This window comes from Stegodyphus dumicola, chromosome 4 (assembly GCF_044657685.1).
Source record: "Stegodyphus dumicola isolate Sdum_Otavi_A_Nest chromosome 4, ASM4465768v1".
Taxonomy (NCBI): Eukaryota; Metazoa; Arthropoda; class Arachnida; order Araneae; family Eresidae; genus Stegodyphus; species Stegodyphus dumicola.
In genome coordinates, this window is record NC_140771.1 from 255,427,301 (window position 1) to 255,451,132 (window position 23,832).

The following is a 23,832-nucleotide window of genomic DNA, read 5'->3' on the forward strand; positions in this document are numbered from 1 at the left end:
AAAATTGAATGAAAAAGGATTTATAGGTTACTATAAGTTACTCTGAACCTTCTTCTTTATATATATATATATATATATATATATATATAGTAGATGGCAGCTCAACTCAAATCAGTCCATATATTTTAGCCATGTTTAGTTTTTTAAGACCCTCATTTTTCAAAGAAATCTTCCAAATTCTTTTAGGGTATCAAAGGAATTGTTTGAAAAAAAAAATTCTATGTTATTTTTTTGGCTGTATGCTAATCTCCTTATTCTATATTAGTTTTAAATTTTAACCTTGAAATCTTGCCTAAAATCAAACGGCGAACCCTAGGTGTGCCCAGACCGGGCTCACCGATCATCTAGGACAACTGAGAGAGAGTCTGTATTCTTTGTTTCTCCGCATCTCATCGGTCAGTTCATTGACAACAATGCTCGTTTCAGCACTCTTTTCGAAGCTCTATTCAATCAATGTGCCACTTTGGGCACACCTACAGAATTAAAAATATAAGTGCTATCTTCACAACATTTTACTTGTGTACTCCTATAGGCCTAATTAGACTGCCTACCTTTTTTTTTTTTTTTTTTTTTTAAATCAAAACTCCGACTTTAAAAGGTAGCGTACCGGAAAGGGTTAACCGTGGTTTGAACTCTGGTTGAACTACAACAATTTAACTCTCTTATCACTCAGCTGTTGGTGAGCTCAGTTATTATTGAAAGCGATTTATCAAATGAAACTTTTGGGTACCATAAAAAGAAAATATCGTATAACAGGTGAAAAACTGGTAAAACTATGTGCATTAGAAATTGCAAAAATTATATTGGGTTCTGAAACATAAAAGTAAACTAGTTGATTCCATTATTGGACGATGTAATTCGATCAGTCGTTCAAAATCTTTGAATGATTGATCGAATTACATTTATTGAAAGTAGTATAAGATATCAAAGTCAACCCTTTAAAAGTGTGCATTCAACTGGGCGCGTGAACTGATGTTGATTACTGTAGACAGTTGTTGGTATTTGTTCTTTACATTAAGAAAAAGAAATATTGGAAAGATTTTTATTACGTTATCAGGATCAATGTTCCTTCTAACCTTCTTCGGGAACATACAAGGACCTGACTCGGAACAGAGAGCTTACTAAAGCTATGTTCACTAATTGTGGTAAGTAGACAGGATACAGACGAAGGGTATACAAAACCCTTTATTTTTCTCTATATACAATAACTTCCGTACTTCGGAATACAATGACCCTCCACTCGGGGTCTAATGTAAAAAAGTATAAAAATAAAACTAAACTATAATTTAACTTTAGAATAACACACGTGGAAGATTGGCCTTATAATAACAGGAAGCGTATGTAGCACAGAGACTGTGAACACTACAATACGTTTAATTTATCAAGAGGATTAAAACCTCTGGCCTGGAAGGCAAACAGCAACTGCGTAACTTCTAAGGTAAGCGGCCTGCGTTGACTCACTGCTTCCTCTCTCTCTTGCTTGGCAAAAAGCCACAACTTAAGTACTTGGCGTTCGCCAGAAAAACTTTGCATAAAATCCTTCACGCTTATAATTCTGGCCGGAAGTAGAAAATAAGAAGTGATAGTAAAGATTTAAAATAAAATAAACGTTAGTAAAACTTAAGATCCTTACATACTTCCCGCCAGAGTTAATTAGTTTGAAACTGAGGTCTAAAACGACCTTGTTGAAAACTTTTAGCTCTAGAAACTAACGCGAGGCCAACCTTTTACAATCATAACTTAGCTAGAAACTAGAAAATTTAAAAGAAAGAAATTTGTTACAATAGCAGCTCCCGGGATATACAACAATCTCTTTTTTTTTTTTTCATCTGTACTGCATCTAAACAGGAGCTTTATTCAATTCTGGTTCCTTCCAGAGATCTGGAAGGAAAACTAGTTTAATGAAATGTTACAGAATGACATTGCAAATAACATATAGAATATACTTCTCTTAACATTCTTATTTCATTCATGACTATTTTAATTATCTCTCCCCGTGCTCTCTGACATGTGTTGAAAAAACACCAAACACGAATGTGTTTCTGTCTACGTGTGCCACACTTCCTCCTACAATCAAAACACTAACGTGTTAAAATTCAACATAACGAGATCTCTTAACACACCCTAATTTCAACTCTAAACCCTGAGGTACTATTCTAAAAGTGGCTAACTCTAAAGTGTAGCGTCAGAGAGCCTAACTACATCATTCAACCTTTAACACATATTCGCCATGATTTAGTCTTTACAGTCACACGAATAACAAATTTTTAACATTACTTTCACTTTTACCATATCACGGTATTTCTTAACATTTAAAATAACAGAACATATCAACATGCCGTTAATTTTACAGATTTGAAAACATACATTAGTAGTACATTGTTAACTTCTATTCTTTTCAAAGCAAGTGCCAATTCTTTCTACATTGAAATAATACATTTCAAAAAGTCTTTCAGACTAAAACTTCTCTCTTGCTAGAATGTTTTAAATAAAATTTATACAATAAATTTTTACAATATTTAAGTTTTTACACAACGCTATTATACATCAACTTTAGTTTTACGCACGAGTAATTGAAAAACATAATACGAAAATCGGTCACAACTCATTTCTCACCCTTTTGGCGATAAAGGTAGACCTCGCATGAGGTAAAACTTCTTGAAATATGCCACTTGCAGTAAGAATGAAAGATTAACTTAAGTTTGCAAAGTAACATAAAATTTTACTTATCTTTGAAATATTCGGACATCCTTTTCTGGGCCCAGTCTTTAAAGGTACTGCAGATAGTAGCTTGATTTATCCTCCTTCTGGTACGGGCTCGCCCTTCAGTGCTTTCCTCTGGAAGCTTCCGTTTTTCACCAGTTCGGCCACCCTTGAACACCTTCCTTTTCTCCTCTGCTTGTGGTCTTGGGCGTTTGAAGGCAGCTGGTCTTGGCGGAACCGGGAAACTACTGTCGTGATCCTGCTTGAACCTCGTTGTTGGCCGTTCAAATTTTTCTTGTACTTTTTCCTCCGCCGCTGATGGCCCTTCCGCAGTTCGGCGACTTTTGCTGCGGAGAGTTCTGTCGGATGAGTAGATCTTCCGTTTTAAAGCCGGGTTATAGTTGCCGTCATTTCTCCTGGTCCTCTTCACATACGTCGTCCTTCTCCCTTCTTCATTCTGGGGGTGTTCGTGAACTCTGTTTTCTGGACGGTGGAACGGCTTCTTTTTCTTGTTACCTTCAATTTTTTCGCGGGGCAATTTTCTTTTCACTTGCTTCTGCCTCTTCTTGGCTTGCCCTTGTACTTGTCGTTTTCCCACCTCTGGAACTTGTACCTGCGGTGTCTGCCGTGCCGGATCCTGCAAAAGATCTGAAAAGATTTGCATTTTGTTACGATCGAAGTAGGGCTTGATTTGATCAATGTTTGCGGAACAGGTTTCACCATTTCTGGCTTTTAACACTACAACAGCGTGAGTTATTTTTTCTATAACATATGGTCCTTCAAATCGTGGAAAAAATTTGGCAGTTTTATCTTCTGGTGCTGAAGAAAGTGAATGCTTAATTTTTAAAACTTCATCCCCTACTTTATAAGTTACTCCCCGTCGTTCCAAATCATAATATAGCTTCTGTTTTCTTTGTGCTACTTCCGTATTCTTTTTTGCTTCTTTTATTAGTTTTTCTATATCACCCATTTTAAATTCTGGGGCTCTTTGTTGCACATAAAATAATTTATCTAACGGTGTTATAATCTTTCTGCCTAGAAATAACTCAGCAGGAGTTTTGCCCGTTGTATCATGTTTTGCGGTCCTAAGCAATTCATTGGTCTTCACGGAAGGAATAGCCACTGCTTCAAAGCAGTGAATGGGGGAAAACCGGTTAAAACCTCTCCTCTTACTTCCTACCTCTATGGCTCTTGTGAACAGGGTTCTACTGGATTGTTTAGTCGTTTCCATGAGACAGCTGCCGGTTGAGCAGGATGCTGTCAGCGATTCACTCGTGCGGCAAGTCTCCTGGGTTTGCTTTCCTGCCCCAAAGGAGTTAGTAACAACAACGCAACACGGTAGCACACTGTGCGCGTATTCGATAGGTCCAGGTTCGAGTCCCGGCGGAAGGCATTGCACATTTTTCATGTCTCCTTTTTCAAAATAATCTAATGACTCTACAGTTTCATAAAGTATATCTGTTACTTTATGAAAAAAATGTAAATGCTGTTTTTTCTGAATTTATATCAACATAATCATGTTTCTCTTTTATTTCTCTTTATTAAAAATTATATTTTATGGGGCAATTGAATAACATATAATTTATTCGATTTTTAATTAAAGAAAATTAAATGTTTTACTTTGAATGTTTTTTTCTAAGAAAAAAAGTTCTAATCCTACGCAACTGTACCACCCTTAATTTTATTTTTACAAAGGACTTCAAATTTAATTTTCACATCTGAGAATTGATTGACTATTTTAAAACTTTTACTTTTATTTGTTTATCAGCCTTACTAGGCCGCCTTGCTGTTGGATTTACTTTTAATTATGTTTCATTTTTAGGTATTATTGCAGTATTTTGTATATTTTTTACTATTTTTAACTTAAATGCTTTAGAACATGCAAACATGTCGGAAAAAGGGGAAAATTTAGTGAGACTTTTGTTAGTTTAAATTTGTAAAAAAATTGGAGTTCGATTACTACCGTCTGATGTCTCAATGGATTTGTCAGACGAAACCTGTTTGCATGATCTAATTAATCAACTTGGTTGGAGGCTTCAAGCATTTTTGTCTTGACAAGTTCTGTTTGAAGAAGCTTCGAACGGAGAAGATTAACAAAATTTTTCTGTAGTTTAGATAGGTTTTTTTTTAAATATTTTAAAATTTACTTTATCACTCATATTACTTAGTGTTCTGGAGTTTTGATAGGAAAGTACAAATGTTTTTAACGACTTTTACTAGGTTTCTAAACTTCCTTTCTTTTTTAAGTGCCTACATACGAACCACTTTTTTTAACTAATACATAAAATTTTAATTAAACACACATGTTTTTGAGTAAGATGGGATATAAAACTATGAATTTAAATGGGATTCTATGGAACGTTTCATTAATTTTTTAAATATAGGCAATATTTAGTAAAATTTTAGTGAAAATTTTCATTTACGCCATATCTCCTGTAATAGATTCTAATGAATATACTTCAGTAATCTTAACACAGTATATAAATAACATACTTACCTGTGTTCTGTAGCAAAAGATTTGCTGTACTTATAAAATTTTTTGATATATTGAAAACTTCGTACAAAAAATTAAAACAAAAAAAAATCATCTTTTATTCAAAATACTGTCAATAAAATCAATAAATAAATACAAAGAGGTCAGATTTTGCTACAGAACACAGCTAAAGATGAATAAAACATTTTGGCAAAATTTCATTTCAACATTCTAAATACATTTTGAGAAATTAACGTAATCGCAATCAAAAGTAACGAAAAACACAATTTCTCAGAAAATGCATTTAAAGATTTTAATACAGCATAAAAAATTTTGTAGCCACTTTAGACCTTTAAAACTCGACGTATTTGTATGTTAGGCCCACTTTTACTTCATTCTTAACTAATTTTGACTTTCTTTTAGCATTTTTTTCGATAACTTTGTTGCTTTTAGAGATATCGTTTCGATTTCTGAATTCGCTGTTTGGCTACTCCCATGTAGCTTTCAAGCATAGTGTGATTATTTCTACTTCTATATACCTGAAAATAGGTAAAAGTCCTAAATATCTTGAATTAAATTATAATACAGCAATATGTGCACCTAAAAGCAATGTTTTCAGTTGGACAAAAGTTTCTTTAGGTAAAATAATCCTCAAAAGGTTATTAAAACACTCATTATTGTTTTGAGTCTTCCTATGTAGGCATTTTATCAGAAATGTGTCACACAGTGAGAAATGTGTTGCTTTTACAGCTTTTATATTGTTTAATAATTATAAAATAATTGTTTAAACTTATTGTTTACATTTTTTACCACCATTTAAATGCCAACTTCCGGCATCCAAAAATTCACTTCCTGTTTATTTTTTATATTATAACTTTTCTTATAGTTATCGTAAAAACAAAAATAAAGCATTTTTGGAAACCTAAATGAATGACCTATAAATGAATACCGTATATGCCCGCGTATAAGTCGATACCGCGTATAAGTCGACCCCCCCACTTCGACATAAAAAATTCGTAGAAAATAAGAAACCCGCGTATAAGTCGACCCCCGACTTCCGAAATTGATCAAGAAACTTCGAAAAAATTTTTTTAAGTACTACATTTATTCAAAATCATCTGAGAAAAAAAGTAAATATACGATAAAAAATACCTTGGTAAATAAACAAAATCAAAATCCTTCTTCTAGAATTTGTTCCGGAAATTCTAGAATTCTAGAATTTGTTCCGGAAAAGATTCGCGTACGTAAAATCTATCTGCATTTCCCCTTTTTAAAAGTTAAAAGAAATATTCAAAACTGTTCAGTTATTGCGTAGGCTATTTTTTAAAATTTTGACGTGTACGCCTGTTAACAAAAGTATTTCATGAAGGAACAATAACTATTATAAAGACTTATACGTACGTTTTATCAAAACTTACTCTAGCTAAAGTATGAAACCCTGTGATTAGTTCGTCACATAATTTAAGTCATGAAATTACTTCAAGTAAGTGACTTACTATTTGATAAGTCGTCCAATTTGAGTGCGGGAAGAAAACAACTGCATTATATAAAGAAATTTTTGAATTTCCGATTATTTTAATTTTTTATGGCCCCGCGTATAAGTCGACCTCCCCCCCCCCCCACACTTTGAAGTCTTTTTTTTTTGTCCAAAATATCTCGACTTATACGCGGGTATATACGGTAAATAAAAAAAATTTCGAATATTTTCACCAAAACGACGAATTTAGGGTAGGCACATACCTTAAATTCATTTAAAAAATCAGCAGCTAAAAGCGCTTTTTTTGACTAGCTTGGTCATTCGATTTTTAAATTCTTTTATACTACATTTTAATTATATAATATATTGAAAATATATGCTTTGAAACGAATGCTATAATTAAATTTTCTTTTATGTTATTTCCATATTATCAAAAAAATCTAAATATCTTCGGAATATTTTTTAAGTACCAATACTCGTTGATTTTTGGAATTGCAGCTGAGTTAAAAAAAAAGTGAAGCAACAGGCATTTTTAAATTTGATGTTTGCTCTTGTGCGTCGTCATGAGTTTCGAAAAGGGTGAGGTGTGTAAGGCACTTGCTTCAGGTGAGCAGCTAGGAGAAGCCCTAATTAGCTCCGAAAATCTAAAAATACATTAAAAAAAAAAATTAAAAAATAAATTATGATTTTTAATCCTTAATTTTTTAGTGTACTTAGAAGCACCATTTAAATTATCCCGTTTAAAGTATTTAAAGTATTACGTTTGAAGCGTTAAAAAGAGCGCGACAGTCTTAAGCACTTGCGCTCTCACATGCTTTTCCTTAATAAATTAAAGAAACCAAATCAGAAACTGAGTTAGTATTAACGATTTAATATTTTAAGTGAGAGAGAAAAATCCTTATTACATTACGTTTTACATAATATTACATTACATTTAAGCTTGTTATTTTTACTTTATATTTATATAATTGCATCAAGTTTATTTAGGACATCCTATCAAGTAAATAAGTTTATTTTTATGTATGTACGAAGGCATTTCGAAAAGTAAAGATACAATGGCGCTCGCATTCCCTTAAAAAAAAAAAAAAAAAAAATCAGAAAACGTAAGTTACATCTTATTAACTGGATTATTTATTATTTTTCGACATAATCACCCCCGTTATCCAAACATTTGTTAAGTCGGTGCACAAGCTTTTGTATCCCACAGTCATAGAAGGTTGTCGCCTGTTGGAACCCAGCGCGCACACAATTTCCTGTACCCTAACTTGACAGTCACAACTTCATAAGGAGTTGTCATTGACACTTCCGGTATAATCTGATACAATTCTTTCAATTTTAGACGTCTATTCGCAGGAATTGCTTCCTCTGTTCTCTGAAGAAGGGCATCAGAGATCACAGATGGCCGACCTGTTCTTTGTTCGTCAGGAACATCGGTCCTGCCTTCAGAGAAATGACGACAACATTTCGTTACATTTTGTCGATTCATAATGTTCCCATAAACAGAAACAATTGCTTTGTAAATATCCGCTGGTCGCTGACCTTTTGCACGTAGAAAACGTATGACGGAGCGCACTTCGCATTTGGCGGGATTCTGAATCGGTGCAGCCATTTTAAACACGACCTACTCCAACCAGAATCAACGTTGAAATGCCGAACGACCGCGAGGAGAAAGCTCAAAGTTCTTTAATATACTAAAGCTAACGGTTCTAAAGCGGAGAAAGCTAACGGTTCTAAAGCGGAGAAAGCTAACGGTTCTAAAGCGGAGAAAGCTAACGGTTCAAGGTTAACACCTGTGTTGCCAACTTGCTCACCAAAACTTTTCTTTTCCTCTGGCGTACGGTGTATCTTTACTTTTCGAAATGCCCTCGTATCATTTTTATGTATTCCGCAATTTAACAGCGGAAAAAAAAAAAGAAACATTTTACTTGTTAGCAGAAACACTGTAACTATGCATAAAGCTGCACTTTTAATAGAGAGATTAATTAAACGTTGAATTCCGACGAATGGGTTTACTGCAGAGGTTTTTAATAGTTTTCCCAATGTGTAAAGTTAATATAAGTCAGTTTCTCGTAGAAACTTTTCCATGAAGATATCTCTCTTCTTATGATAACATCCCTGGAAGAGTTTATCATATTGAATTAAACAAAAGTGTAGTAGATGGATTTTTCTCATTCTCTAAAAGAAAATGTTGATAAAAAACATGAAACTTTTGCTTTCATGCTTAACTTTTGCTTTAGAGGTGAATGTATCAACACAATAGGTAGAAAAGCAAAAAAGATTAATAAACCAGATTGCCAAGAGTCAACTGGGTACTTACGTATTAACGCCACCGCGGCTGCAGATTTGGCGGTTTTTAAGTGCTGCCAATCTACACCTAAAATTTTTGCGACAAATCATAAACTAAAACACTTTAATTAAAATCAAAACACTTTCAAAAATCAAAACACTTTATTTAAAATCAAAGTAGTCAATTGGATTTCGGTGGAAAATAGGCCGATATAGAGTTTAATATAGATTCAAAACAGTCTCTATTTTCTTTGACCTGATGCTGTCGCCATATGAACTCTGCTAAATAAGATTCTAAATGATGTCTCGCTGTCCCCCTATGTCTCTTGTTCCTCCATTTATTACTGCCCCACATTCTCTCAACTGTTTGTGTATGAACTCCTGTATCGGGATCAATAAAATTGTATTTATGATTAACTTTAGCATGTAAGTATCCTTCTTTTTCTATTCTGTTTGTTTGGTAACCTTTCCAACTGTCAGAATAAATTGTGCTACCATCTGCGATGTTTTCAATAATTTTATTAAGAAGGGTAGAGCCAGTTCTATGAGGAACAGTGACAACAAACGAATCTTTTGTCCCCTGCATATACCACCAAACATCCACTGTTCGAGTAATACTCGACCACAATTATTTTTATGCTTAGTAAACAAACTTTCATGGCTAATCTTTGGAATATGGTAACAAGTAGTTTGGCGACATTTTGGTAAGGCGATAAAGGTTACTAGCTAGAACTTTAGCAGTGTACATGCGTAAAGTCAAGAGTGTGCGCAATGCCATTTTTTGTGCAAATCTGGGATGTTTTTTTAAGTGAAAATAGGTCGACGTGTATATGGATACCGTGTATGTGCAATTCTTAAAAACGCGGCACGCAGTGGGCGATTCTGCCCTTTCTCCCAATATCGGACCTAATCTTCGTCATAAATAAGCACTTTTGTGCCATAAAAGTTCTAGCATAAGCGTAATTCGGCGCTAGCAGATTGTTGGAAAAAAATGTTGAGTAAAAAAAAAAAAAAAAAAAAATGCCTTTACTTCGTGAAAACAAAATGGCGTCCAAAAAACTAGCAGGTTGCTGTAGCAGGGTTGGTCGCCAAATTTTCGACAAAAAATCGTCAAGTTACCATAATCCGAAGATTAACCACTTTAATCAATTTCCACAATGCAATCTGGTCCACCTACCTTCTTGTTTGGTTCTTAAACCAAACAAGTCCAAAACACATAATTCACGCATGTAATTGTTCCAATCTATAACAGTTTTATTCGATAAATCAAGTTGCTTTCCACAAAATTTAATCGACGTCAGTTCCTCGCACCAGCAGTATATGAATCTCAAAGCTGAATAAAATGGAATTCTGCTTTCTTTCAAACCAGTTGTCTTTTCTAAGTCCTACTTGCTGATCACACTGTCTTAAATTACATTTCCAAAACGTTGTAAGGATCTTAAGTTTTACTAACGTTTATTTTATTTTAAATCTTTACTATCACTTCTTATTTTCTACTTCCGGCCAGAATTATAAGCGTGAAGGAGTTTATGCAAAGTTGTCTGGCGAACGCCAAGTATTTAAGTGTGGCCTTTTTGCCAAGAGAGAGAGAGGAAGCAGTGAGTTCGAAGCAGGCCGCTTACCTTAGAAGTTACGCAGTTGCTATTTGCCTTCCAGACCAGAGGTTTTAATCCTCTTGATAAATTAAACGTATTGTAGTGTTCACAGTCTCTGTGCTATATACGCTTCCTGTTATTATAAGGCCAATCTTATTCTAAAGTTAAATTAGAGTTTAGTTTTATTTTTATACCTTTTACGTTAGACCCCGAGTGGAGGGTCATTGTATTCCGAAGTACGGAAGTCATTGTATATAAAGAAAAATAAAGGGTCTTGTATACCCTTCGTCTGTATCCTGTCTAGTTACTACAATTAGTGAACATAGCTTTAGTAAGCTCTCTGTTCCTAGTCAGGTCATTGTATGTTTCCGAAGAAGGTTAGAAGAAACATTGAACCTGATAGTGGCGCCCGACGAAGAATAACCATGGCCGAATTTCAAGAAGAACCTGTGCTGCCTGCAGAAACGGCTCAGAATCCAGAAATGCCAGCTGCCGCTCTGGAAGGATTTGGGTACATCGTCCAGACCATGCGCGCTTCGATGAAACCAGAAGCAACGTTTAATGGAAACTCACAGGTAACCAGTTTTTTGGAAAAATTGGATGACCACTTCATGCTCTACCCCGTGCACGAGTTTCAAAAAGTTACCTTAGCTACCAGCGCTTTGAGGGGCCAAGCGCTTAACTGGTTCAAATGTATCGGCAGAAGTCTCTTGGGTCAAGCAGGAAGTCCCACCTATACTTACGAAAATTTCAAGACTGCCCTACTAAAAGCCTTCCCTGTTGTAAGGGATCGTGCGAAATTAGAAACAGAACTTTTCAGTATATATCAACAAAGAATCGGAAACCTCTCGAGCTTTATTTTAAGAAAAATTCTCGTTTTCAAGCTCTTGTATGGAAACCGTCCGGATCCTGAAATAATTCAAGTGATTTTGCCGAGGTTACTACCCCAAGTGCAAGACTTTATTGAATTACGAAATCCGACTACACTGGAAAAGTTATTTGAGCTAGCAATGCAGTTTGAAAGTAGAAGAACGGCGGACGTCGAAAGAAGACGCCAATATCAACAGCGAAACCAATTTGGTACGCCAAGACTACAGCAAACTCAAGCACATGGCTACGGAGAAAAAGCGAATCAGTGGGCAAGGAAACCCGAGCATTCAAAAACAGCCGGCGAACGTCGACAGTTCAATAGCAACCCAGGAAAAAAGTCTCAAGGCCAGTGGAGAAAGAAGGAAAGCACCGAAAGGAAAAATAATTTAAACTAAAACGGATTTCTGCTGACGAGAGGGTGCGGAAATCTGAAGGCCACGAAAACCCCTCTTCCTACAAGTTAAATACAGTAATGGTGAAAAATTTAACTCTTCCGAAGATTGAAGTCTTGGTAAATAATATCCCGGCCACCGCACTCCTGGATACCGGCGCGCAGTGTTCCTGTGTGGCAGAAGTCTTTTTTAGAAAGTATTTTCGCAAATACCGCATATATAATGCGGATAATACAACAGTATTAGCGGCGCAAGGAGAACAGTGTAAGTGCGAAGGTAAAGTACCTTTGTACATCCGTATCAAGGACGAACAAGTAAAGGTGATGTTTTTTATAGTAAAGAATTTGCAAGCACATTTAATCCTAGGAATAGACTTTCTTTCAGACGCACAAGCTACACTGGATTTTAATGCAGCGTCCCTTAAGCTGACGATGAAACCAGTGCGTGTAGAAAAGGTTGAACCGCCAAGGTTAAATCTTGACCACCTGCCTAATGACGAGCAAGATAGAATCCGACAAGTGGTAAGTGAATTTGCTCCCTTATTTAGTGATATTCCAGGATTTACTCAGGTTACTAACCATAGTATTGACACCGGAGATGCATTGCCGGTTCGTCAAAAACCATACCGGTATGATAAGAATAAGGAAAAAATTATAGAATGGCATATTACCGATATGCTACGTAAAAAGATCATAACGCCTATCTCAAGTAGTTATGCTAGTCCGGTGGTTTTATGTAAGAAAAATAATGATTATCCTTTGGAGCATCCAAAAAGGTGGAGATTCGCTATTGATTACCGTAAATTAAATTCCATAACGAAATATCCGGTATATCCGTTACCGATCATAGAAGAAATTTTAAGGAACATAAAATCAACCAAATTTATGACGACTTTAGACATAACGAATGGTTATTTTCAAATAGGGGTCAGGCCTGAGGACGTGCCTAAGACTGCTTTTATAACAAAGTCTGGCACTTATGCATTTTTGCGTATGCAGTTTGGCCTTTCAGGCGCCCCAGCAACATTTCAGCGATGCATGGACATTGTGTTAAGACCTGTTCTTGGAAAGTCCCCATTTATCTATTTAGACGATATCATTATTACTAGTGATAATCTCGACCAACATATACAGGATTTAAGACAGGTGTTTTCTTTATTAAATGAGGCCGGTCTAAAAGTTAATGTCGAAAAGTGCAAATTTGCAGCCCCTGAATTAAAATATTTAGGTTACAAAATATCTCAAAAAGGGATCGAGACAGATGAATCAAAAATAATCGCTGTACAAAAGTATCCGACTCCAAACACGGCAAAGAAGCTCTCTTCTTTTCTAGGACTTTGTTCATATTATAGGTCCTTTATAAAAGATTTTGCGGCTATCGCTGAGCCATTGTTAAAATTAAAAAGGAAAAAGGCAAGATTCTCGTGGACGGCCGAAGCCAATAGTGCTTTCGAAAAATTAAAACAAGCATTAACGCAAGCCCCTGTGTTGAAATTTCCTGAAAATGATGAAAATTTAGAAATTTCAGCGGATGCTTCGGATTATGCGGTAGAAGCGGTACTTTCGCAAAATCAGCAGCCCGTGGCATTTTTTAGCCGAACTTTAAATCAAACACAAAGAAACTATTCCGCGACCGAGAGAGAGGCGGCACTTGCAGTTCTGTTAGCAGTGCAAAAGTTCCGAGTCTATTTTGGAAAGGCGCCGATAACAGTATACTCTGATCATGCGGCGGTAACTATATTGTACTCAGGGAAAAATTTATCCCCAAGGTTAATAAGATGGGCACTCAAGCTGCAAGAATATAATCTGGTAATCAAGCATACCCCCGGAAAGGAAAATATCGTAGCAGATGCCCTATCACGAATTAAATTAGACGAACAGGGTAATACCGTAAAAGTTGCAATGCTGACAGCGTGTACAATAAATTCCCGAGAAACTGTAATAACCGAACTGGGTAAGGATCCTGAGTTTGGAAGTATTTATGAGTATTTGAAGGATCCTGAAAATTTTAGCCACCAAGATATTGTGGCGATAAGAAATAGGGCGGCCCATTACGAACTAATAGATGGTCTATTATTCTACACAAAAACTACGAATTCCAACAACGAATTTCGACCTGTTATCCCAGCTAGTCTTAGATTAAATATCCTGCAAGAGCTCCATGACAGCCCTTTAGCTTCTCATGCTGGTATGGTATTCGAAAAACTATCCAACGCGTACGCGAGGCAGTCTACTTTCCTGAACTGCAAAAGTTAACAAGGGCGTATGTCCAGTCCTGCCCAACATGTCAAGCCGTTAATTATATTAATTTCCGCCCGGCCGGGTTTCTGAATAATATTAAATCCGAATTTCCAAATGAAATAATCGGCATCGATTTATTGGGCCCTTTCCCAAAAAGTCAGTTAAACAAAAGTCGCTATCTCCTTGTTATGGTTGATCATTTTAGTAAATGGACCGAAATTGTTCCCTTAAAACGAGCCTCCGCGAAATTAGTTACTGATTCTATTTTAAATAAATATATTTTAAAATACGGGGCGCCCCTAAAAGTTATATCGGATAATGGTCCTCAATTTGTAAGTAATATATTTGAAGACATGTGCCAAAAACTGGGCATACGTCATTTAAAAATGGTCCCGTATCGGCCGCAATCAAATATAGCGGAACGGGTCAACAGAAATATAGTGAAAATTATCCGTAGTTATGTTAAAAATTTTCATAAAAGCTGGGATAACTATGTCAATGAATTTGCTTTCGCCCTTAGGACCGCAAAACATGATACAACGGGCAAAACTCCTGCTGAGTTATTTCTAGGCAGAAAGGTTATAACACCGTTAGATAAACTATTTTATGTGCGACAAAGAGCCCCAGAATTTAAAATGGGTGATATAGAAAAACTAATAAAATAGCAAAAAAGAATACGGAAGTAGCACAAAGAAAACAGAAGTTATACTATGATCTGAAACGACGGGGAGTAACTTATAAAGTAGGCGATGAAGTTTTAAAAATCAAGCATTCACTTTCTTCAGCACCAGAAGATAAAACTGCCAAATTTTTTCCACGCTTTGAAGGACCATATGTTATAGAAAAAATAACTCACGCTGTTGTAGTGTTAAAGGCAAGAAATGGTGAAACCTGTTCCGCAAATATTGATCAAATTAAACCCTACTTCGATCGTAATAAAATGAAAATCTTTTCAGATCTTTTGCAGGATCCGGTACGGCAGACACCGCAGGTACAAGTTCCAGAGGTGGGAAAACGACAAGTACAAGGGCAAGCCAATGAGAGACAGAAGCAAGTGAAAAGAAAATTGCCCCGCGGAAAAACTGAAGGTAAAAAGAAAAAGAAGCCGTTCCACCGTCCAGAAAACAGAGTGCACGAACACCCCCAGAATGAAGAAGGGAGAAGGTCGACGTATGTGGAAAGGACCGGGAGAAAGGACGGCAACTATAACCCGGCTGTGAAACGGAAGATTGACTCATCCGACAGAACTCTCCGCAGCAAAAGTCGCCGAACTGCGGAAGGGCCATCAGCGGCGGAGGAAAAAGTACAAGAAAAATTTGAACGGCCAACAACGAGGTCCAAGCAGGATCACGACAGAAGTTTCCCGGTTCCACCAAGACCAGCTGCCTTCAAACGGCCAAGACCACAAGCAGAGCACAAAAGGAAGGTGTTCAAGGGTGCCCGTACTGGTGAAAAACGGAAGCTTCCAGAGGAAAGCACTGAAGGGTGAGCCCGTACAAGAAGGAGGATCAACCAAGCTACTATCAGCTATACCTTTAAAGACTGGGCCCAGAAAAGGATGTCTGAATATTACAAAGATAAGTAAAATTTTATGTTACTTTACAAACTTAAGTTAATCTTTCATTCTTACTGCAAGTGGCAGATTTCAAGAAGTTTTACCTCATGCGAGGTCTACCTTTATCGCCAAAAGGGCGAGAAATGAGTTGTGACCGATTTTCTTATTATGTTTTTCAATTACTCGCGCGTAAAACTAAAGTTGATGTATAATAGCGTTGTGTAAGACTTAAATATTGTAAAAAGTTATTGTATAAATTTTATTTAAAACATTCTAGCAAGAAAGAAGTTTTAGTCTGAAAGACTTTTTGAAATGTAGTATTATTTCAATGTAGAAAGAATTGGCACTTGCTTTGAAAAGAATAGAAGTTAACAATGTACTACTAATGTATGTTTTCAAATGTGTAAAATTAACGGCATGTTGATATGTTCTTGTCTACATGTGAACTGTTATTTTGAATGTTAAGAAATACCGTGATATGGTAAAAGTGAAAGTAATGTTAAAAATTTGTTATTCGTGTGACTGTAAAGACTAAATCATGGCGAATATGTGTTAAAGGTTGAATGATGTAGTTAGGCTCTCTGACGCTACACTTTAGAGTTAGCCACTTTTAGAATAGTACCTCAGGGTTTAGACTTGAAAAGTAGGGTGTGTTAAGAGGTCTCGTATGTTGAATTTTAACACGTTAGTGTTTTGATTGTAGGAGGAAGTGTGGCACACGTAGACAGAAACACATTCGTGTTTGGTGTTTTCTCAACACATGTCAGAGAGCACGGGGAGAGATAATTAAAATAGTCATGAATGAAATAAGAATGTTAAGAGAAGTATATTCTATATGTTATTTGCAATGTCATTCTGTAACATTTCATTAAACTAGTTTTCCTTCCAGATCTCTGGAAGGAACCAGAATTGAATAAAGCTCCTGTTTAGATGCAGTACAGATGAAAAAAAAAAAAAAGAGATTGTTGTATATCCCGGGAGCTGCTATTGTAACAAATTTCTTTCTTTTAAATTTTCTAGTTTCTAGCTAAGTTATGATTGTAAAAGGTTGGCCTCGCGTTAGTTTCTAGAGCTAAAAGTTTTCAACAAGGTCGTTTTAGACCTCAGTTTCAAACTAATTAACTCTGGCGGGAAGTATGTAAGGATCTTAAGTTTTACTAACGTTTATTTTATTTTAAATCTTTACTATCACTTCTTATTTTCTACTTCCGGCCAGAATTATAAGCGTGAAGGAGTTTATGCAAAGTTGTCTGGCGAACGCCAAGTATTTAAGTGTGGCCTTTTTGCCAAGAGAGAGAGAGGAAGCAGTGAGTTCGAAGCAGGCCGCTTACCTTAGAAGTTACGCAGTTGCTATTTGCCTTCCAGGCCAGAGGTTTTAATCCTCTTGATAAATTAAACGTATTGTAGTGTTCACAGTCTCTGTGCTACATACGCTTCCTGTTATTATAAGGCCAATCTTCCACGTGTATTATTCTAAAGTTAAATTAGAGTTTAGTTTTATTTTTATACTTTTACATTAGACCCCGAGTGGAGGGTCATTGTATTCCGAAGTACGGAAGTCATTGTATATAAAGAAAAATAAAGGGTCTTGTATACCCTTCGTCTGTATCCTGTCTGCTTACTACAATTAGTGAACATAGCTTTAGTAAGCTCTCTGTTCCTAGTCAGGTCATTGTATGTTTCCGAAGAAGGTTAGAAGAAACATTGAACCTGATAACGTACGTTTACCAAAATAAAGTTTCATATCATGCGAATTGGAACATTTTCGTTTTTTTGGTAAAATATTTCGCTCCTGAAAAAATAAAATTGCATCTTCTGTGTTTGGCCAATCCCAAAGACGTATTTTCGTAGCACGAAAAAAATGACGTCAAAAATTAGCAAACAACAAGGCAAAAAGGAATCCAAAAAATAACTGCGTGCGAACTACAGAATTGCTCTTTATTGGCGCATCAGCGCAACTTCTGCTGCGGTGGCATTAATACGTAAGTACCGGCAACTGATAGCAGAACTAATTTTTCAGAAATAAAAGATGTTATTAATGGAGGTATAAATTTCACAACTAAAATGGAAATATGAAAATTAAACGAGATAGCTCCCAATCAAAATTTCTAACTGGTGAATTAATGTCACTGGATTGGAGAGGAGCAAGCAAGTATCCAAACGATACAAATGTCGTATAAAAATTCAGAATTTCGGTTAATATTTTCCAATTATTATTGGAATTATTATAATTCCAATTATTATCGTTTCCAATTATTATTGCGAAAGAAAATTTGAGAGAGACTTAATAAAAAGTTATGCAAGATCTTATTAATAAAAAAAAATCACTTTCAAATATTGCTATTTTCGCTACAGAACACGAATTTTAAATAATCGAGCATATTTTATAAACAATTATTCTAGATTTTACTTCGTTAAAAACAAGAGAAACTAAATTAATAAGAGAGGTTTAATATTAATTCAATATAATTATAATATATTAATTATATTAATTCGAAGTTATTTTCTCAGAATACTTTGAAGTAAAGCAAAAAAAAGGTACTTTTGAACCAAAAAATTATAAATAATTTACATGTATCAGTTTTCTTAAATGTATGCACCAATTTACATTAAGAATATTATAAGATTATAGCATGATTTAGTTACCTTTGTTGAAAATGAAACTGTACTGAGTAACAGCTCTGCTCCTCATAATGAAGAGTGCAAGAGAACAAGTCAAATTTTTGGTAACGTGCCTGCATTACAAGAAGTCCGAAATTCTGCAAATGAAATGCTGTTATAAAAAGCATTCTCTTTTATGGCTTGATAGAAATATGTATCATGTCCAGATACAATGCAAATAATATAAATAGCCTTAATATGTGCTGCATTATTTTAATTTAAACGTTTATTACAGTAGTTCTATATTTTTCTACGAAAATCTGTTAAGAATTCTAAATAAAGCAAAACTTCCGGTTTATTATATATAGTCAAAATGGTCTGCTCTTTTCATCTTCACTTGTATATGCATCGTATATACATTTTAAATCCCAAATTTGAGAAGTTTTGGATTATATGATAATGTATTTTTTTCACGAAAATCTAATTCAGAGCTTTAACTAAAATACCACTTCCGTTTTATTAATTTTAAGCAAAATTTAATATATTGCGCCCATTGACATAATAGTCTTTAAAGCTAAAATTGAAAAGTTTTAGATTATACGTAGGTAAGTTGAAAAATAAGTTTCCTCTGTCGACTGTGGTCAGAGTTGTGTATTAAAGTCAAAAAAATAGAATAAGACATTAAAGATATGACATACCTTTATTTTTCCACATAGGTACCAAGTACATTGAGACATTTGTCATATCGCTTGATAAGCTTCAAAAAGCCCTCCAGGAAAAAATCAGGGCTTTGCATATGGAAGAAGCGTTGAACGGCTTGTTTCACTTCCGCTATGAATCCGCGTTCATCCGCTATGAATGGGCACGTGGAGTATCAGGAACAGAAATTCATAACTGCCTCGTGGAAGTCTATGGACCAGGGGTGATGTCGAAGCAAATGGTGCGGAGATGGTGTCGCATATTCAGTGATGGACGTCAGCAAGTGGAGGACATACCAAGAGCTGGACGGACGCGCACGGCCACTACAGATGCAAATGTCAGGAAGGTGGATGACATGATTAGAGCGAACCGGCGTATCACCATCGATGAAGTAGCGGAAGAACTTGGAATCTCACATGAGCGAGCTCAAAACATCATCCACGACATTCTTCGATACAGAAAAGTGTCAGCACGATGGGTGCCCCGACAATTGACCTCGACACACAAGGAACAACGCATGGGGGTCAGCCTGGAACATCTCGTGCGTTACCATGAAGATGGCAATGACTTTCTGTTTCGGATTGTGACGGGGGATGAAACGTGGGTCCACCATTTCACGCCAGAATCGAAGGCCGCATCTATGGAGTGGAAACATCCGTCATTACTTGTCCGAAAGAAGTTCAAGACAACTCCCTCCGCAGGTAAAGTGCTCCTCACAGTTTTCTGGGACGCCCAAGGAGTTTTGTTGCTGCACTTTTTGGAGGTTGGAACCATCAATGCTACGCGCTACTGTGACACCCTGTCGAAATTGAAAGAGGCGATTCGGAAAAAGCGGCCTGGCCTTCTCACATCTGGCGATCTGCTGTTGGATGACAATGCCAGACCACATTCGGCAACGGCAACGCAAAACCATATTGCAACTCTTGGTTGGGAGCGCCTACACCATCCGCCATATAGTCCTGATCTCGCACCAAGCGACTTCCATCTGTTTCCGGCTTTGAAGAAAAATCTCGGGGGAAGGCGCTTTGGAAACAATACTGAAGTGAAACAAGCCGTTGAACGCTTCTTCCATATGCAAAGCCCTGATTTTTTCCTGGAGGGCTTTTTGAAGCTTATCAAGCGATATGACAAATGTCTCCATGTACTTGGTACCTATGTGGAAAAATAAAGGTATGTCATATCTTTAATGTTTCATTCTATTTTTTGACTTTCATACACAACTCTGACCACAGTAGACAGGGGAAACTTATTTTTCAATTTACCCTCGTAGTTTTAACAAAGTTTTTTCAATTAAAAACTGTTATGAGCTTCAATAAATTACAGCTTCCGGTTGCCCAGTTTCACCCCGGATCCGCTCAACTCTTTACATGGACGCAGAAAGCTTATATACGGAAAAGAGAACTGTTTGGAATATAAGGGTTATCGTGGACGAATAAAACGTTGCACACATAACAGATACACGTATTTGTAAAAATAATAAAAACGTATTGTCGGGACTATAATTCGTGTTTATTCAACGAAAACTCATCATAGAATTTTAGGATCGTTCTGTTGTTCTCCCTTATAAAAATAAATCTTTACAGTTGAATAAAATTAAAACAGATATTAAAAATGATTTAAAAATTAAAAACGATTTAAATTTTTTTTAAAATTAAACGATTTAAATTTTTAAAGTTTCGACGGCTGTTTCCACACTTTTTTTAAACCAAAAAATAGTATAAACAATATTTAATATATGTAATATCACAATATTAAATGTGTAAGTATCACAATATTAAATATATGTAATACTGTTTGAACACGGCTAGAAATACGTATATAGAGTTGCAGTCTTCATGTTAGTACAAAATTTCATCATACAAGTTCACACAGAAAAGTAGAGTTCGTAATTTTTGAGTAGATTTATTTCAGGGTGTTAAATTAGTCAACTGTTGCATAGTGAGTGAACTGGCCTTCCATAAGTGGAAAAAGAGAAAAGAGATGTTAGAAAAATATTTTATTTATGAGGCCCGTGGCATAAAATAATATTCTTTGCAGTGGCGTAGCGAGGGGGTGGCAAGGGGGTGTATGATGCCCCGGGCGCCGCTCGCAGAGGGGCGCCAAATGGTCTCCAAACAAGATTTTCACATGGAGGTAGGAAGTAAGATGGAGTCGCCATAAACAAGTTTCTCCCGTACCCTGCTCTGAAGCACCGGCGATCCCTACGTGGTGACCAAAACATTGGGTCATTTACCATTGAGTTCTATGGGATTTGACGCGTTCGGGTGTAAATATTTTGTAATTACGTCGTAAATATACATATAAATGTATATACTCGTATTTTCTTTTTCTACAACACTTCAGAGTCCTAAGTATGTGAAAACAACATATTTTTAAACAACATTTCATTCTGAACGGAATTAAATGCTATACTTTTCACAGGACAGTTTTCTCAGAATGGTTTAATTTGAATGAAATATTTTCACAAGTTTTCGTTAATTACATTAGAAAAAAAAATTAAGGTAATTCGATTTTATTCGGTTAAGGTACAAAAATTAAGATCAAAGTTTATTGTATTATTAATATTAAAATTATGCATTATTTCTTTTCTATTTATAGAGCTTTTCCTAAAATACTTCCTTAAATATGACATGATTTTTTGTCTTCTGAGGCATCTTTTAAATCGAAAAATGTAAGTCAATTTATAACTAATGCTATATTCGGTTCATTTTAAATTAGAGAATTATTAGTTCGCTAATTCCTAATAATTAAATAGGTATTAAATAGTACTTGACTTTCTCTGAACATTTCTGAAAGGGAATAAAATAAGTTTTTTTTTTTTTTTTTTTTTTTTTTTTTTTAAGTATTATTTAAAACTTGTAACTGAGTTATTATAAAATGTAAGGGGTAATTCTTTTAATTATACTTATCAGATTTTTTTTTTTACCCTTCATTTCAACAATACATATTCCAAAACTCTTTATTACGTTCTTAAGTGCGCATCTCATAGCATTTGCTTTACAATACCTTATAACAGATTGCTCTCCAATACGAACAATTCTTGCTTAAATAGCTTTATACCGTATTTGTCAACAGGATTTCAATTTATGTTTACAATTCAATATTAAGGTTATTATATATTTAGATAACATTTATAATCATTATAAATTAGATACATTTAATAATCAGATTTCTTCACAGTACATTCACAGTTGTTTATAAGTGAATAAATTCTTCATTTCAAATACATTTATAAATAATTTAATGAATATTTAAGTATTTTGCCAAAGGCAGGTACATGCTTTTTGCAAGCACATGCATAAATACCCATACATATTTCCTATTTTTCATTTCCGGCATGTGCAAATCTTTAATTTCTGTGCATTCACTATATTTTTCGTGTAAAGTAATTTACACTAATTTAGCATACACCCGAAAGTTTTACATAAAAAATATATATGAATATAATTTGAATGAAAATTATAAATATTATGTTTAATACCCACTCAAAGGTCAGTTTTTCTTCAAAATTCCTCCACGATGGCATCTCTCTCTTTAGGCAGATAGCCCTTGCATGCGTTACTCTATTTAATAAAAACTTAATCTGACCTATGTGCCTAACTACAAATATTTTAACATGCATAATTTTATATTTATAAAACGTGTAAGCCCAAAGTGATTATTTTTCAGATATATGAAATTAAAACGATGGGTTTAAAATGAGCAGCAGTAAAGCCTCTCCTCTAAAAAATTTTGAAAGGTACATGTTACAATAATATATGGATGTGAAAAAAATTTGTTTTATTTAAAACATTTTGACGTTTGGAAAATAAAATAAAAGTAGTGAATACTCTATCAAGGGTATCGAAAGAAGTATACAATTTTAAATGTACCGTAAGGTATTTTTCATTCTTTAAGCATAACATTTTTCTTAAAATCTATATTTTTGTAGTGCAACAGCTTATAATTTTATAAAACAAATTCATAATCAAAATCGCTGTTGTTAGTTATCGAAAAATAACCAAGATGTGATTTTTGCATAAATGTCACTAAACTATACAAATTGCTATTATCCATCACACTATGAATGTTTCTTTCATGCGAAAGTGTCCCTTTTTCGATTTCTATGGAACTATCGTGTGTCGAAATACTATCAGAATCTTGTCTAGCGAGCTTCTGAATGTAAACAAAGAACACCCCATCTGGTGACCCAAACTCCATAGCAGTGCTTCACTTTTAGCGCGGGTTGGACCCTCCTCCCTTTCCTACCTCCATGGATTTTCATCATATCACTGTGTTTTGTTTTTTTTTTTTTTTTTTTTTTTGGGAGAGAGGGGCGGGCGCCAAAAAGGTATTTTGCCCCGGGCGCCAGTTTTGCTCGCTACGCCACTGATTCTTTGCAAACTACTGTTAAAAATTCTAGATAAAAGGAATTACTATCTTTATTAATAATTAACTCAGGCATTAACAAGCATCCCACTTATATAACAATGAAGTTTTTTTGCTTTTTTTTTTACTCAAGTTGAATTCAAAATCTTACGCATCGCCGAAGCTAGAACTCTTGGGCCCCTGTGCAAAAACTTTTCCTGCCCCCCCCCCAAAATTAATTTACTGTGCTTAAAAAAAGGGGGAAAGAAAGTCTAGATTTGAGGAGATTTTTAAATAAAATCCAGTAAGTTTTACATGCAAGTATATTTCGAGTTTGTATATAAAATCTGCTCCAATCGAAGTTTTTTTTTTTTTCGCTTAATGTAACACGCTAGTAAATAACTGGTTATGTTATAAACTGACAGACAACATGATAGGTAAACGTGCAAAAAAGAAATTATACTAATATAATACATAGCGCTCTGTGATCAACTGAGCTTACGAACATGACTTATGCAGATACTTTTGTTAAATATAAAACATATTTATAAATTTCATAAAGAAAACTATTTGAACATACAATTTTTGTAGAAA